Genomic DNA, 16,313 nt, shown 5'->3' on the forward strand with positions numbered 1-16,313 from the left:
GTCTAGCTCAAGACTATGTCTAGCTGAAGGAGGCGCTTTGTCTATTTTGTCTGCTCAGATTATCTTTTTCTATTTCATTAAAAGGGTAAAGCTTCTACTCTAGTATGAATCTAAGCACCAGAATTACCCTTTCTACACTGTGAAAGTTTAAGCCTTCTTTTCTCTATGATCTTTATATACCTGTCTATAATTACCATATCACTTGTATTAGTCTATTTGCTTGTCTGTCTTTCTATATGGCTGCAAAATTCCTGAAAGTAGTCTCTTTATGCTCAGGTCTTAGGATAGAATCTGGTTTAAAATAATTTGTGCCAACGTTTGAAACACATATGCTTATTGTATGAATGCTTGAAAAGATGGATAAATGGACGGATGGATGGATGGATGGATGGAAGGATGGACAGAGATGAGTGAAATGCAGAAAAGATACATGAAGAACATAAGAATGGGCTTAAAGGCAGAGCAGAGGGCTCCTCTTCCAGGGCTTTTTCTGTCATTTGACACTATTAGAGAGAAAACAGAGAATAAAAGTCAAAGTTGTCAAGGAAAGGTTTTGTTAATAATAGCGTTTCTCACTTCACACAAGCTAACACAACTGTGTGCAGCTAACACTTTCCTGTATTTTTAGAAGTTGTGCTAGGTATCCTCCATTTGCCCTCTTAGGACATTTTCCCACCCACCTTCACCCCACTTGGTACCACAGGAGGCTGACCTATGTGGACTATGTCAAGGGACTTAAAGAACACTGAGACTGGCCGCTTTGGGGCAACTTATATTGGCTCTCCTCCTACCCCAAAGCACACTTTAGCTGTATGTTCCTGTGAAAAAATGTAGAAATAAACCCCCTGTACAGTTGGTGGAGACTTTCATTAATGGTGAACCCTGAGGTGAGCACTTTAACACTTCAGTGGAAGCAGTTTGATTGGAGCTTCATTCCCTTGGGAAGCAGACCCTGGTGCAGAGCACTGAGTACTTGAACAGCAGCAACAGCAAGTCCACTCTAAGCACATCAGAACAAGTGTCTGTAAATTTAACAGATCTGAATGCTTTGATCATTGGGATTTATTATTCTCACTGGCAACCTGGAAAGTGCTCTTCTCTCTCTTTCTTCCTTCCTTCCTTTCTTCCTTCCTTCCTTCCTTCCTTCCTTCCTTCCTTCCTTCCTTCCTTCCTTCCTTCCTTTCTTCTTCTTCTTCTTCTTCTTCTTCTTCTTCTTCTTCTTCTTCTTCTTCTTCTTCTTCTCCTCCTCCTCCTTCTTCTTCTTCTCCCGCCTCCTCCTCTTTCTCCTCCTTCCTCCTCCTCCTCCTCCTCCCCTTCTCCTCCTCCCCTTCTCCTCTTCCTCCTCCTCTTTCCCCTCCTCCTCTTCTTCCTCCTCCTCCCCTTCTCCTCCTCCCCTTCTCCTCTTCCTCCTCCTCCTCCCCCTCCTCCTCCTCCTTCTTCTTCTTCTTCTTCTTCTTCTTCTTCTTCTTCTTCTTCTTCTTCTTCTTCTTCTTCTTCTTCTCCCGCCTCCTCCTCTTCCTCCTCCTTCCTCCTCCTCCCCTTCTCCTCTTCCCCTTCTCCTCTTCCTCCTCCTCCTCCCCCTCCTTCTTCTTCTTCTTCTTCTTCTTCTTCTTCTTCTTCTTCTTCTTCTTCTTCTTCTCATTACTATTATTTTTAAATTGCAGTTGAGTTTCAATATTATACCAGTTCAAGGTGTACAATGTAGTGGTAGGACATTTATGTAACTTACAACGGGATCCCCTGATAAGTCTAGCACCCACCTGACACTAACATAGTTATTACAATATGATAGACTATATTCCCTATGCTGTACTTTACACCCCATGACTATTTTGTAACTGCCAATTTGTACTTCTTAATTCCTTCACCTTTTACACTCAGCCCCTCAAAACAGGAAAAAAACTCTTTGACAGGGCACTTAGTATATTTTTTTGGATGTCTCCTCAGGCAAGGGAAACAAAAGAAAAATAAATAAACAAATAGGATTACATCAAACTAAATAGCTTCTGCACAGCAAAGGAAACCATCAACAAAACAAAAAGACAACTTACCAAATTAAAGAAGATTTGCCAAAGATACACCCAATAAGAGTTTAATATCCAAAATATAAAGAACTCATACAACTTGACACCAAAAAGACAAATAACCTAGTTAAAAAATGAATAAAGGACCTGAATAGACATTTCCCCAAAGAAGACAAACAGACAACCAATAGACATGAAAAGATATTCAATGTCACTAATCATCAAAGAAAGGCAAATTGAAACCACAATGAAATATCACTTCACAACTGTCAGAATGGGGGGAGAAGGTTATTTGAAAGCTTATCTTTTAATCGCTTGCTTCCCAAACTTCTTCAAAAGGAAGTATACATAAAAATGTATACCATGTGTAGTGCATAGTGGGGCAAATGGTTGAAGTTGTTTGCTGCTATACAACAAGTCTGGGGCTCCAGCCCCACGGTCATCTGCAGTAGTAAACACTGAGGCAATCAGTATCTTGGCACACTGGAATTCATCTGTGCAGCACAGTGAAGACACCTACCCATATCCCTGACACTGAACACTGGACACAGAAACCTGCCACTAGAATTGGGGCCTCCATGCCTCTGGAAACTGGATGTCATTGTGACCACCACCACTGCCATCTCTGAATGTACTGTGCATGGCTTATGTCACAGAACAGGCAGTGATTTGCTCTAATGCAGGGGTGGTCAACCTTTCTATACCTACCACCCACTTTTGTATCTCTGTTAGTAGTAAAATATTTAACCACTCACCGGTTCCAGAGTAATGGTGACTTATAAAGTAGGGAAGTAACTTTACTTTATAAAATTTATAAAGCAGAGTTACAGCAAGTTAAAGTATATAATAATAATTATTTACCAAGTACTTTATGTCAGATTTTCACTAAGTTTGGCAGAATAAATCTTTATAAAACAACTTACTATAGTTAAATCTATCTTTTTATTTATACTTTGGTTGCTCTGCTACTGCCCACCATGAAAGTTGGAATGCTCAATAGTGGGCGGTAGGGACCAGATTGACTACCATTGAATGTTATTTCCAATGAGTAGCTTCCAAGCCTGGGTATCCAGGCTCTCTGGAAAATTACCCCATCTTTTTATTAAATGTTCTAAATTCATTTGCATTGTTCTAAACTCAAAGCAATACAATGAGGTATGCAAGAAGTTTCACTCTTTCCCATTGCATCCCATTGACCCTCACACTTTTAGGTAACCACTATAAAGTTTATGTATTTTTCTGGCCTTTCTTTTTGTAGACATATTGAATACAATTAAATATCCTTATCACTTCCTTTTCTTACAAAAAATGGTAGCTTGCTATACAAATGCTATATGTGTATAAATACATTATTTTGCACCTTGTTTTTTATCTCTCACTTAACAAAATATCCATGAGTACATGAACAGCTTTCTTATTCTCTTCTACAATGGCATAGTTTTCACTGTCTGGATGCAGCACAGTTTATTTTAATCAGTATCTATTAATGTTTATTTGGCTTGGTCCTAAATTTTTTACTTGTAATCAGCACTGGATATCTCATTTCTTAAGTATGTAGATATGCTTTTAGAAGAAATTCCCAAAAACAAGATTTCTAGGTCAAAGGATAAGCACATTTATAATTTTGATAAATATTGCCAAATTTCCCTCCATAGAGATTTGTCATTTTCCACCCCTTACCAGCGATATCTGAGAGTGACTATTTCCTCAAAATCTTTGCCAACAAAGTATATTGTTCAACTTTTGAAATTTTGCCAATCTGATTGGTGTAAACTTATATCTTAGCACAGTTTTAAATTTCATTTATCTTATGATGAGAGAGGTTTATCATTTTTGCATTTGTTTAAGCCCATCTGCATTTCCTAATAACAACTCGTCTTCCTGCTGGAATTAACTAAAGCTGGTTCCTATGACTATATACTGTTACAATATTTTAAACCCCTTTCTTCTGGAAGCCAAAGTGTTTCTTCATTAGTTTATTTTGATATTGGTCCTTGACAGATCAAATGGAAGAGCTGGATTTTACCCCAAGTATCCATCCTTCTAGAGATAAAGGAAAAGGAGTCAAAGGTGATAGTAGGTGGTCTATTCCTCCACCATTGGCTTCAGCTTTCCAAACTTTATCAGATTTTGCTGTTAAATGCTTGAGTTGGGAATAAGCAATATGGCGGCCTGTTGGTCATGGTTCAGTTATCTTCAAAACATCCACAGATGTGACTTTCTTATATCTTCTGCCTTTTTACTTTCTTCTCTTGCTGTCTTTTATTCTTTCTTCCTTCTTTTGTTATTCCTGAGGAAATCAATCATTATAACTTGAGGGAGTGAGTGGAGTTGATCAAACCATCGCAATTTTTCTCAATTCTCCTCTAGAATACATTGTTTTCTCAATGGATTTCAATCACTTCAGCAAAGTCTTGATATTTAGCCTCACACTAGCATGTGGATTCCTCAAAATTATATACTTTAGTTATGTACAGTTTAATGTGTGTTAATTATACTTTAATAAAGCTGTTCATTCCAAAAAATGCAAAAATTAAAAGTAAGGTTCCTACATGAGTCCTGTTCTTTTATCCATGAAGCCCATATATCTTTATCACCCATTCTAAATTAAATATATTTAAAATTTTTTTTTTAGTCCTTAAGAAAATAGCAAAGTAATTTGGGCAACACATATTCTCATTTCATCAGAATCTGGAGGCTCAGTGGATAGAGTATCGGTCCAGTGTATGGATGTCCCAGGTTCGATTCCTAATCAGGGCACACAGGAGAAGCAACCATCTATTCTTCTTCCCCTTCCTCTTCCTCTTCTCTGCCTCTTTGCTTCCTCTGAAGATAGCTCCATTGGAGCACATCAGCCTCAGCTGCTGAAAATAGCTCGGCTCCAGATGGGGTTGCCAGGTGGATCCTGGGCAGGGCATATGTAGGAATCTGCCTCACTATCTCCCCTCTTATCACCTAAAAGAAAAAATATCAGGAGTGATTGAGGCTTAAGGCCAAGATGAAGGTCAACAGTAGTGTGAGATGAGAATTGAAATGTTATGGAACACATTACTTGGTAGTTTTAAAAAATTAAAGCAGTGGAATTTTTTAATATTAATGAACCACTTTGAAGAAAGCCATGTCAAAACATTCTGCTTCTCCAGGAGTCTCTCCAGGTATACTAGAAGCCAAGCCTGGTGGTCCCTAATGGGCCTCCTGTAGTGGGCATGGCATTTAGGAGCCCAAGAATTGAAGCCAAATCTCCAAATTAAAACTTGGATAAGCAAGGTTATGTCAAGCCCACAAAACACATTATACTATCAGGATCCCCTCAGAACAATGACAGCTCCAGACATGCAGAGAGAACTCTGTGAGGTTTAGGTCCATGAATATGATTAAAAAAACAAACTTGTGACCAGAAGCACATGGGCCATCTCTTTTCCCTCCAGCCCAGAGCCGGAGTCTGGCGGTCACGTGCAGCTGGTCTTGCTCCAGCCCAGCCAGCTCTCCTGTGATGACTCACAGAGAAACGCAGTAAGTGGTCTTCTCTGGATGACATAATCTCTCACGGAACTTTTGTATAGAATATTTGATTACACAAGATTATAACAGTCCACATGGAAAGCGCTCACTTATTTTACATTTCTGCATTATTTTCTTAACTGGCTTTTAATGGTGTCTATAAAATTGAGGTTCAGCACAAGTGTTTCTCAATGCAGAGGCAAAAACCATCTCACTCTTTAAATGTCCTTTACTCAGAATCTCTATCACAGAAAGAATATAGATCTTGGCTAAGTATAAAATAATTTATCTATTATAGGCAAGATCATTCAATTTGATTAACTTTCTATTTATTTCTCTGTTTCTACGATTCTTTCATAAGTATGTTTCATGGGGCCCGTCAAAGCATGAAACTGGTACTTCTGACACAAATAGGACTGCTGCCAGTGAGGCCCCCAAAGTCTCAAAGACCATCAGCAGCTGGGGTTGTCAATAATATTAGTAGGTTAAACTCATGAAGTTTCATTTATTCATTCTTTCTTTTAATTTTTTTTCTAAACCCTCTAATCCAGGTATTTGCAAACCAGCCATAACAGAAGTATCTTCTGAGCATTCAGCAGACATTAACTAATTCATTTGCTACACTCTTCCCTTTGGGGGTACTAGCATGTAATAGAATACCTATCAGGATGCTCTTTCAGAATTACAGGATCATTTTTGACAGAATACTAGTATTGTGTCTTGACAATTTATTGAAACCACCTGGTTTCAGATATCCTACTTTGATTAATACCTGAATGTGTTATTTTGAACAGTTTTAAACTTTCAGAGAAATTGAAAGAATAGTATAAAGAACATCCTTATATCTTCCCTCTAGATTCACCAATTTTCAACGTTTTGTCTCAATTGCTTTCTCTTTTTGTGTTTGTGCAATGGGTGTACCATTTGAAGAGAAATTGCAGACATCATGATACCTCAATCATAAATATTTTAGCACCTAACTCTCAATAATAAGAACATTCTTCTACATAAGCAATGCTAGTGTTGTACTCCAAGTATTTAATTTTGACATAATATCAAATATGTAGTTGGTGGTCAAACTTTTCTGATTCTTAGGGATTTTTTGTTGTTTTTCTTTATTCCAGGATCAAATCGAAGATGCCACATTGCATTTTGTTACCATGTCTTCTAGATTTCTTTTCATCCGGAACAGTGCTCACTTCATCTCCCTCCCTGTCTGTCTCCACTCTTTTTTTTTTTTTTTTTTTTTTTTTTTGCTTTTTCGGTCATTTATTGCATTGGAATTTTTTGAGTCCAAGTCATTTATTTTGCAGTGATTTTTATTATGGATTTTTCAGATCATTTCCTTATGATTCAATTCAAGTTAAACATTTTTGAAAAGATTTTGGCAACATTATATGAGGAATGTTGTATCATCCCCATTACATCACGTTAGAAAATGTATAATGTCTTATTATTAAGGATGTTGACATCCTGATTGTTTTGTTAAAAGGTTGGCAGTATTTTTCCATTGTAAAGAATATATTTTTTTAATTAATTAAAAATTTTATTTTTAATAAATAAAATAATAAGTAGAACTTTGAGACGACCTAAATATTTTATAATATATGTGTGTATATATATGTGCATGTATATATATATGTATATATATATATATATATGAGGAAAAGGTGCAGAGATTTTCCATAGACCCCCACCCATGCACATGTACTATCTTTCCCAATTTCAACATCCTCAATCCCCATCACCAGAGTGGTACACTTGTTATAACTGATGAGACTACATTGACATAATCACCCAAAGTCCATAGTTTACATTATGGTTCATTATATACATTTCGTGGTTTTGGAAAAACGTGAAATAACAAGTGTCCACCAGTACAGTATCTTACAGAGTCACTCCACCGCCTCAGAAATCCTGTGCTCTCCCAGTTCCTCCCTCCTTCCCCACCAACCCTGCCAGCACTGAGCTTTCCGTTAACTCCAGAGTTTTGCCTTTTCCAGAATGTTGTCCAGTTGTAATCATATATTATGGAGCCTTTTCAGATTGCCTTCTTTCACTTGGTAGTATGCATTTAAAATTCCTCCATGTCTTTTCATGACTTGATAGCTCGTTACATTTTAGCACGTACTAATATTTCATTATCTGTACCAGTTGGAACTTAATGATTCTTTTAAAATTCAGTGCTATCACCCATTATTTTCTTTTTTTTTTTTTTTTTGATGCTCATATTTTTAAAAATGTGGTCAGAGGGATCCCCTTAAAGCTAGTTAAATTTATAATTTTACTACATTATTGCATATTATAATTCATTACAAGTAAGCAGTTATGCTGCATTAAGTCAATGGTTTATACTTCAGTTCATCATCATTGGGAAATTAATAATATAATCCAAATGCCCCCCCCAACCACTCATCTTCTGGAATCATCTTTTTTATTATTCAAACAAAATAACTTGTACTCCTGCCCTACAAAATTGTAGAAAATCTCCAGTATTTTCAAAGGTTTGGAGCAGTGTACGAGAGGTGCCCTCTGACTCCCTGTGTCTCCTCACAGCCAGCCCAATCCCCTGTCACCTCCAGCCAGCCCAATGCCACCTGCACAAGCCACCATCCCTTGCCATATTTCCCCCAAGCATAGATTCAGCACCTTCTTCACTTCTCAAGGCTTTGTTCTAAGAGTTATCACAACACCAGATAGGAAGTCACTATATTCCATATCAGATATCTGTGTTCTAGGCCTCGCTGAGCTCCGTTCCTGGCTGTTCATTGCTTTCATTCTTCTCACTCAGTCTACTTTAGCTCCTTTCTGCATCATTTCACCTCTAATACAAGCCTCAAGTATCATACAAATGGAGTGACCATAGCAAACACTTCATGCAGAGTCTAAGGCTGGAGTCACTCAACAAACAGGGTTTTTTTTTTTATGATTTTAATTTATTGTGTTTACATAGATTCAAGTGTCCCACCGAATATATCTCCCCCACCCCTGTGCTTTTAAAGTGTCCCTGTCAATAACATCATTTTCTTCTTTGCTTCAATCATCCTGCCCACAGATATCCTTTCAAACATCTTCCCGTCTTCTCGCTTTGGCAGCCCTCCCCTTGTATGATTTTCAGTAGGGACCCCTCGGCATCCTATCTCTGGCTCATCCCAGGTGGCCATCCCTCCTGGATCTCCCCAACCTCAGGTTAAGACTCGCAGCAGCACCTCTTCTGGCCACGTGCTCCTTCTGGCCACCTCTCCTATACTCCTGTCACTGTTCACAGTTCTTTCTAAGGAAAAGCTGTGGATCTGCTGCACCGGACCCACTTCTGACTTACTGACTGTTGAATTTTCCATTGTGATCTAACAACTCATCTTATTTTTTTCAGGATAGGAAGGGCTGTTGAGTCACAACTGCAATTATGCATCAAAACATCGCAGCTCCCAGAAAGAGGAACATGGGGAACATTATCCTTCCTAGAAATTAAATACATGATGAACACATGGGCTTAACACCTTACTTAAAAATCAGACACGTTCTCACATACACACACACACACACACGCACACACTCACACACATTTCCTATTTATGTTACTCCTGCCCATAGCACCTAGAAGAGGGAAGTGCATAAAAGTTGCCATCAATGAGATAAAGTAGTCAACAGTTTAACTAGCAGCACACACAAATGACAACTCCACTAAGCAGCATTTTCCTGGGTCATTGTGAACTTCCCAAGTCACTGTGAATTTTCTACCTCATTTGGTGCCTATAACTTGGCTGGATGCGATAACAATGAGAACCTTTAGCCAGACAATTACAAGCAAGACTAATGATCAAGAAAAAGAGGTCAGGTCTCTGTCCTAGCCCTAGATTGCATTGCATCACAATGACATATAAAATAACTGTTAACTAACTGTGAGTCTATTTATTGATGGCAGACTTTTAATAAGTAAATACAACCAGGAGGTTGAGAGGTATTAATAAATAATATCATTTGTGATTAACAGGTAGAATAATGGCCATAGAATAAAAGTATCTATGTTCTAATTGCCAGAACCTATGAATATGTTACCTTACACAACAAAACGGACTATGTTAAGGATCTAGAAATGGATAGATTATCTTGGAAAATCCAAGTAGGCCCAATGTGATCATAAGAGTTTTTAAAAGGTGAAAGAGAGAGACAGAAGGTTAGAGTCACAGATCTAAAGATGTTACAATGCTGGATTTGAAATTGGGGGGAGGGGTCATGAGCCAAAGAATGTGAGTAGCCTCCAGGAATTGGAAAACAGCAAAGACAAAGATTCTCAACTCCTCCAAAGCTTCCAGAAGGAATGCAGCCAGCCAAATCCTTCACTTCAGCACAGTAAGACCCATGCCAGCTTCTGGTCTCTGGAATTGTAAGATAATAAATTTGTCTTAAGTCACTAAGTTAGTGGCGATTTGTTAGAGCCAGTTATAGGAAACTAATACACCTTTCCTCCTTCAAATGAGTTCTGAACAAATGAAAAAACACACAAAGAATAAGATAGAGAGGAAGACATTACCTTTATTGTTGATAAAGCTGAAGATAGAAAATGTAGACATTAAAGGCCTCCCAAACCAAACCCCAGATTAGCCAGACTTGACCACCAGCCAAGTGCCACCAGGGACCAGCTCCTGTAAAATTCACAGCAGGGGGTGCAAAAGGGAGCAGAATGCATGCTGTTAACTGGCAACTAGACTTCAAAGAGAAAAAGAGAAAGGGACAGAGCTAGGCATACCTAGTTTCTCATCCCAAATGCCCCATCAGGTAATGCACTCTTCTCCCCAGAGGGAAATTAAGTGAGGAAGAAAACTAAAGCTAATGGATGTCCTTCTATGTGGAAATAAGAGGGAAAGGAAATAAAGTCTTAATTTACTGCACATCCCAGACACTGCTCCAGACATGTTACTCCCTGGGTCATACATTATTCAGGAAAGAGTTACATTATAGGTGTTAAGTTCATTGCTCTGTAGTTCATTTGTCTGAATTTACATTCTTGCTTCATCACATTCTCAACAGTTGCTTACTTACTTTCTTTGTGCCTCAGTTTCCTCATCAGTTAACAAAAGATGAGGAAGACAAGAAGAAGATTATGATATAGTAATAACTTATTTTATAATCTTGATGTGAAAACTAGACAAAATAATAAATGTAAAATACTGAGCACAGTGTCTGGCATATAGTACACGTTCAAAAATACTGTTATTTTTGCTAAGTATCATTTCCACATATTTCCATATGTGGTATAAATACTTTTTAGTTAAGGACTAAAGAATTATTACAGAGAATATAATACTTACATTAGATCAGTGGTTCTCAACCAGGGATTGTTCTCTGGGGGACATCTGGCAATGTCTGGAGGAATTTTTGGTTGTCACAGTTGGACAGGTCTTCTGGCCTCTAGTGGGGAAGTGATGCCGCTGAACACCCTGAAATGCACAAGGCATTTCCCAGGACAAAATGTTCACACTGCCAAGGGTAAGAAACTATATTGAAATCACTAGAATTGAGTTGCATAAGAAAAATAACTTTTTAAATTTATATTCTACTTATTAGGCAGCTATATGCAATGTATAAATCAAATACTGAAATATAAGTATGAAGCCTTGAGGTAGAAGAGGGAGAGGAGGTAAATCAGGTACTTAAATGAGACATATTTGTTGGGTATCCTCCCTCCCACACTCCTTTCTTCCTTCCTTTCCTCCCTCCTTCCCTTTCTTTCTTCCTTCTTTCTTGTTTGTCTTTCTTTATTATTCTATTAAAATATAAATAGGTTTTTTTGAATATGTTTCTTAAGGAAGCAGAATTCAGCCCCGTTATCCTACTCCCTCACATAACCATGAGTATTGTTAAAGTTTCCCTGTTATAATGTTACTTTCTTAGCCACAGTTGTCTATGGGAATGCCAGTGGCATGGAGGTCCAGAAACTAGAATACACAGTTTATCTCTTACTTCTTTGAACTATCTTCTAATGAATGCAGTAGTGATAGCTAATATAAAAACAAGTGGCCCTGGCAGTTGACTCAGTGGACAGTGTTGGCCGGCACATAAACGTCCCAGGTTTGCTCCCCAGTCAGGGCACACAAGAAAAGCAACCATCTGCTTCTCTCTTCCTCCCTCTCCCCCTTCTCTCCCTCTTCACCCCTCGCAGCCAGTGGCTCAATTGGTTCAAGCATCAGCCCTGGGCGCTGAAGATGATATGGTTGGTCCCAGCTAAAAATAGCTCAGTTGATTCAGACATCAGCCCCAAACAAGGGTTGCCAGGTAGATTCCAGTTGGAACACATGTGAAAGTCTGTTTCACTATCTCTCCAACTCTCACTAAAAAAAAAAAAAGAATAAAACCAGTACCATTTTAATAATAACATATTTTATCATGTATTACCTCAATCAGTAGAGATTAAAAATACCTATAATCTGTGGTATAAATGTACCCTTGAATTTTGGATGTAATGATAAAGAAGGCTGGGAATCATTTTTAATATTAATTGTAATTAAATTATGATATTTCTTAAACTCCTGTATGGCTTCCTACTGTATCCTACCATGATTTCCAAAATGCCAAATAATTTGAATATTTTCAGTAGAAAGTCTTTGGGTAACTTCCTTTCAATGTGACCTATTTAGCATTGCTGAGAGACAGTCTTCATTTCTCTTAAGCTTATTTCTGAATCCTCCCCTCACCATAGCCCCAAATGACTCATCTGTATATCTTAGTATAATGTCCTACCTGGTCTTAGTTGACAATTTGCTACCTCCTTTGGTGTATTAATCCTCCAAGGCAGTGAAAACCTTTAGCCAAACAATTACAGTACAAACAAGATTAATGACCAGGAATCTGGGAATGAATAGCTAGCAACGGTCACCTTACTTCCTGAGCACATGACTGTATGAACTGATATGCAAGGATGCTTTTGTTTTATTACTTGGAGGAGGAGGAGGAGATAGTTACATGAGAGTACACAATTAAAAGTGGTTTGACTTGGGTTAATGAACACACAGTATGGTGTACAGATTGATGTGCTGTAGAATTGTGTACCTGAAACCTGTATAATTTTGTTAGCCAGTGTCATCCCAATAAATTCAATAAATAGGAAAATTTAAGAGTAGCATAAATAATAGGGCTTATTAATTCAACTAACAAGAAGTTTAGAGGCAGAGTAATTCAAGTACTGGTATTTTATCTCAGTGACATGATTAAGGACATATGGTTTTTTTCCATCTTTTCTACAGATCTCAGCTGGTTGGCTCTTGACGTCAAGTTTTTTCCATCATGGTTCAAGACCACAATATTACAGTCACATCCAAAAGCAAAAAGAAAGGACAGTTTCTTCTTACCCATCTCTTTCTATGAAGAGGATAATCTTTCCCAGAAGTCTATCCCTGGGAACTGTCCCAGAAGTTTTTCTCAGGAACACTGACAAGGGTAGATCACATGGCCATGCTCATGCTACAAGGAGGCAGGGACAACAGGCATTGGAATTTTCAAATCTCTATAGTGGGAAATAGGCACTTTCAGCAAAGTGTGAGAGACAAGGGGTAGAAAAACGGGTGTTTCCCACCCAGACCCAGGAACCAGGTTCTGGCCCTTTAAGATAGGACCAGAAGTTCAAGCTGAAAGGGCATATATCTAGACTTTGAAGTTATGTCTACTCTTGTTCTTATACCTATGTTAGCTCCAATTTCTCTCCCAAATCCATTGTTACCTTTTAATTCAATGATTCCCAAAGATCTTTATGGAGTGAATTCTCTTTACTTCCAATGCAATTTAAAATCAGTGTACAAAAATAGAAACTACGAATAAGCAAATACTAAAAAAAAATGTAATACCCCTAGAGATTATTAATGCTAATAGTTTGGTGTATATTTCTTTAAACATTCTTATATTAACATATACACATACATTTTTTCCAAGGTATTTTTCTTATAGCATTTTCTTCCATTGCAACACATATAAGAACACAGAAAAAAGTACTGTGCTCAACTTTAAAAATTGAACTTAGAAAGCAAATGGAACTATTTAGAAAGTAGCCAATGCCAATTGATAAACAAAGATAATAGGAAAAAGAAATAGCTTGGAATAGTGTAGATTCAAAGTCAGTTCATCATATTTATATATCAGTAAATGTGAAGCTACATAGTATTTGGTTGAAATGTAATGTTTGGTAAAATTAATTTCTAGCCCAGGATTTGAAACAAGAATACCATTAACTTTCCATGCATATCCAGGTTTGCTTTGACTATTACAGGCATAAATCACTCCTTCTATACTCTACTGTGAATAATATGGTACTATTAAAAGGATTTAGTGTATAAAATGTTCCAGTTTGCAAAAATAGTCACATAAATTGCATCTTCATCTTTCAGAGCTTTCTTTGAGCTTGTATCTCTAGTAATATATTCATATTCTTTCTAAAAAGTCATTTCTTCAGTAGAAAATATAATAATTTTTCATTAAACATTTTTCTTGCACTTATGGGAACCCCCTGCCCACATCTCACATATCACATTTATCCTTAATAAAGTAATTTTGACCAGCCATCGTGACTTTGCCCCTTTGATGCAGCTGTTTGGCCACAATAATGTTTTGATGCTGTTTCAATTCTAGTTCTGCCGTTTGTTAAATGTTTGCTTGTGAGGTACAGCTTTACCTTTATAAATTTCCACTTTTGCACTTATAGAATAGAAATAACAAAATGCCTGCCTCACAGGCTTGTGGTGAGGATTAAATGATATATTAACTGCCAGTGTAATGCCTGGGATATAGTTGCTCAATAAATAGCAGCAATGACAAAATTAGTGATGGTGGCATTGATGGTGCTGATTTGAAGATGCAGCAGGAACACGTGCTAAGTAGGACTCAGATAATGTTCTTCTTTAGCTGAGCAGAGCCTACTAGATAAAAGTAGTTCAATTACCTTAATTTTGAACTTCCAGAATTAAATTAAGGAAAATAAATTAACATAAATTGCAGCACCCAAAGAACTTAGAAACAAGAGTAAAATCAGGTACTCAGTAGCGATACTTACTGACCGAATATGATGCCACAGTCCAGATGTTCTTTCCATACCTGTTTCCCCAACTTAATGAATTAATTGGTTGATATTTTTTTTAATGTATTGGTGACTCACTTCTGCCAGGTATTTTGCTAGGTGCTACTGTTTTTGCCTTGGTAGGCCAAAAATTCTAGAAACTACTAATAAAATATCAGAGTATGCCTATCCATAAAAAAAATTAAAAAGTTTATGGGCAGAGGTGGGCATATAGAAAGGGATAAAAAACTAATGGTGAGGAAGAGACTATAGTTTGGTAAATGCTATAAACTGATGCACTAGAACAAAGATTATATAAGGAAAACTACTGTTTCCAAAAACCCTTGGGAAAACTTTGATCACCAGTAAAGATGAAGTGTTAGGAGCGCATGTGACTGCTTGAAAAGACTCTCCAGAAGCAGGTGGGAACTTCCGGCTGTCCAGTATAAAACTTCTATTGTAGCACTTCCCTGTAAGGAAAACATTGACGTAGAAAGCTTTTGATGTTGACTTCTACTGGACTACTTTCCTACTGTTCTGCCTCCCAACCCCCACTGCCTACTGTCATCACTAAAAAGAGCAGAGAAGAAAAGCCATGTTTTTCTTAAATTAAACACAATGAAAATTAAATATAGTTTTTGCTGAGAGGGTAAAAAGAAAATAATTCTCTTAAAAGGCAGGAATTTGTTAATCTTGGATGAAATTGTACAGTTTAAGAAAGAAGGTGCAACTACAAATTACTGCTCCATGAAAAAGAACACAAAAGCAGCCAATAATTCAGATCTATTGATTGAATTTTAAATTACGTTTCCCTAAAACCCCTCTTTAAAATGACGTGCAATGTGGTTTATTGGCATGTAAGTTGGGTTGTACCCATGATCACGCATATACATGTGAGTACAAAATGTTTAACTAGCAGCTGATGGAAAAACATTTGTTTTGAAACATACAACTCTATCCTAGATAAAAAGCTTGATGTACATTGGACACTCTTGTCTAAAATGTAGGTCTGGCAGGCTTAGTGACAAGGATATCGGTGACAATTTGATTTTGATTCAGTGTAACCATTTAAGCCTATGCCCACCATCTTCTGTAGTAGTATCACATCCTCTGCAACTGAAGAGGCAGAGTGTGGGGCTGAAAACCAGAGTAATCATGGCTTACCGCATCTGTCCCACAAACACCTCTTTCAAAAAGTGCTAAAACTCATTTTTCAGAGAAATGTGAAATTTTGCATTTGAATTAAGGCTCCTTTGTTTTTGAAATAGGTTGTAAATTCTCAATTTCTTGAACACAAGAGTATATAAAAAAGAGAATTTTGGTCCTTGGAGTTATTTCCTGAAATCGTTAGGTTAGGTAATATTAAATTTGAGTTAGTACATTTACAAATTTCAGATTGAGAATTTACATAGTGACTTAAAAGTTTCTCAGATTAAGGTTGAATGGGGGGAGCTTCTCAAAGACTAAGTCTGATAAGTGAATGACCACACTCACCTGCACACACACGCATGCACACAGTAACACAGCATCAACCACAGACTGATCAGTTCTCTCATGTACAGGACCCCTGTCAGACAGAAAGAGAGGAAACATGGGAGGGAGGGAAGCAGGAAGGGAGTAAGTGACAGAGAGAGGGAGAGAAGGAGAAAGGGAAGAAGGGAAGAAGAGAAGAAAGTAGAAAAAGAGAAAGAAAAGACAGAAAGAAGTTTGCACATGCAAATGTAAACTTCCAGAATAAATAAAAA

This window comes from Saccopteryx leptura, chromosome 5 (assembly GCF_036850995.1).
Source record: "Saccopteryx leptura isolate mSacLep1 chromosome 5, mSacLep1_pri_phased_curated, whole genome shotgun sequence".
Taxonomy (NCBI): domain Eukaryota; kingdom Metazoa; phylum Chordata; class Mammalia; order Chiroptera; family Emballonuridae; genus Saccopteryx; species Saccopteryx leptura.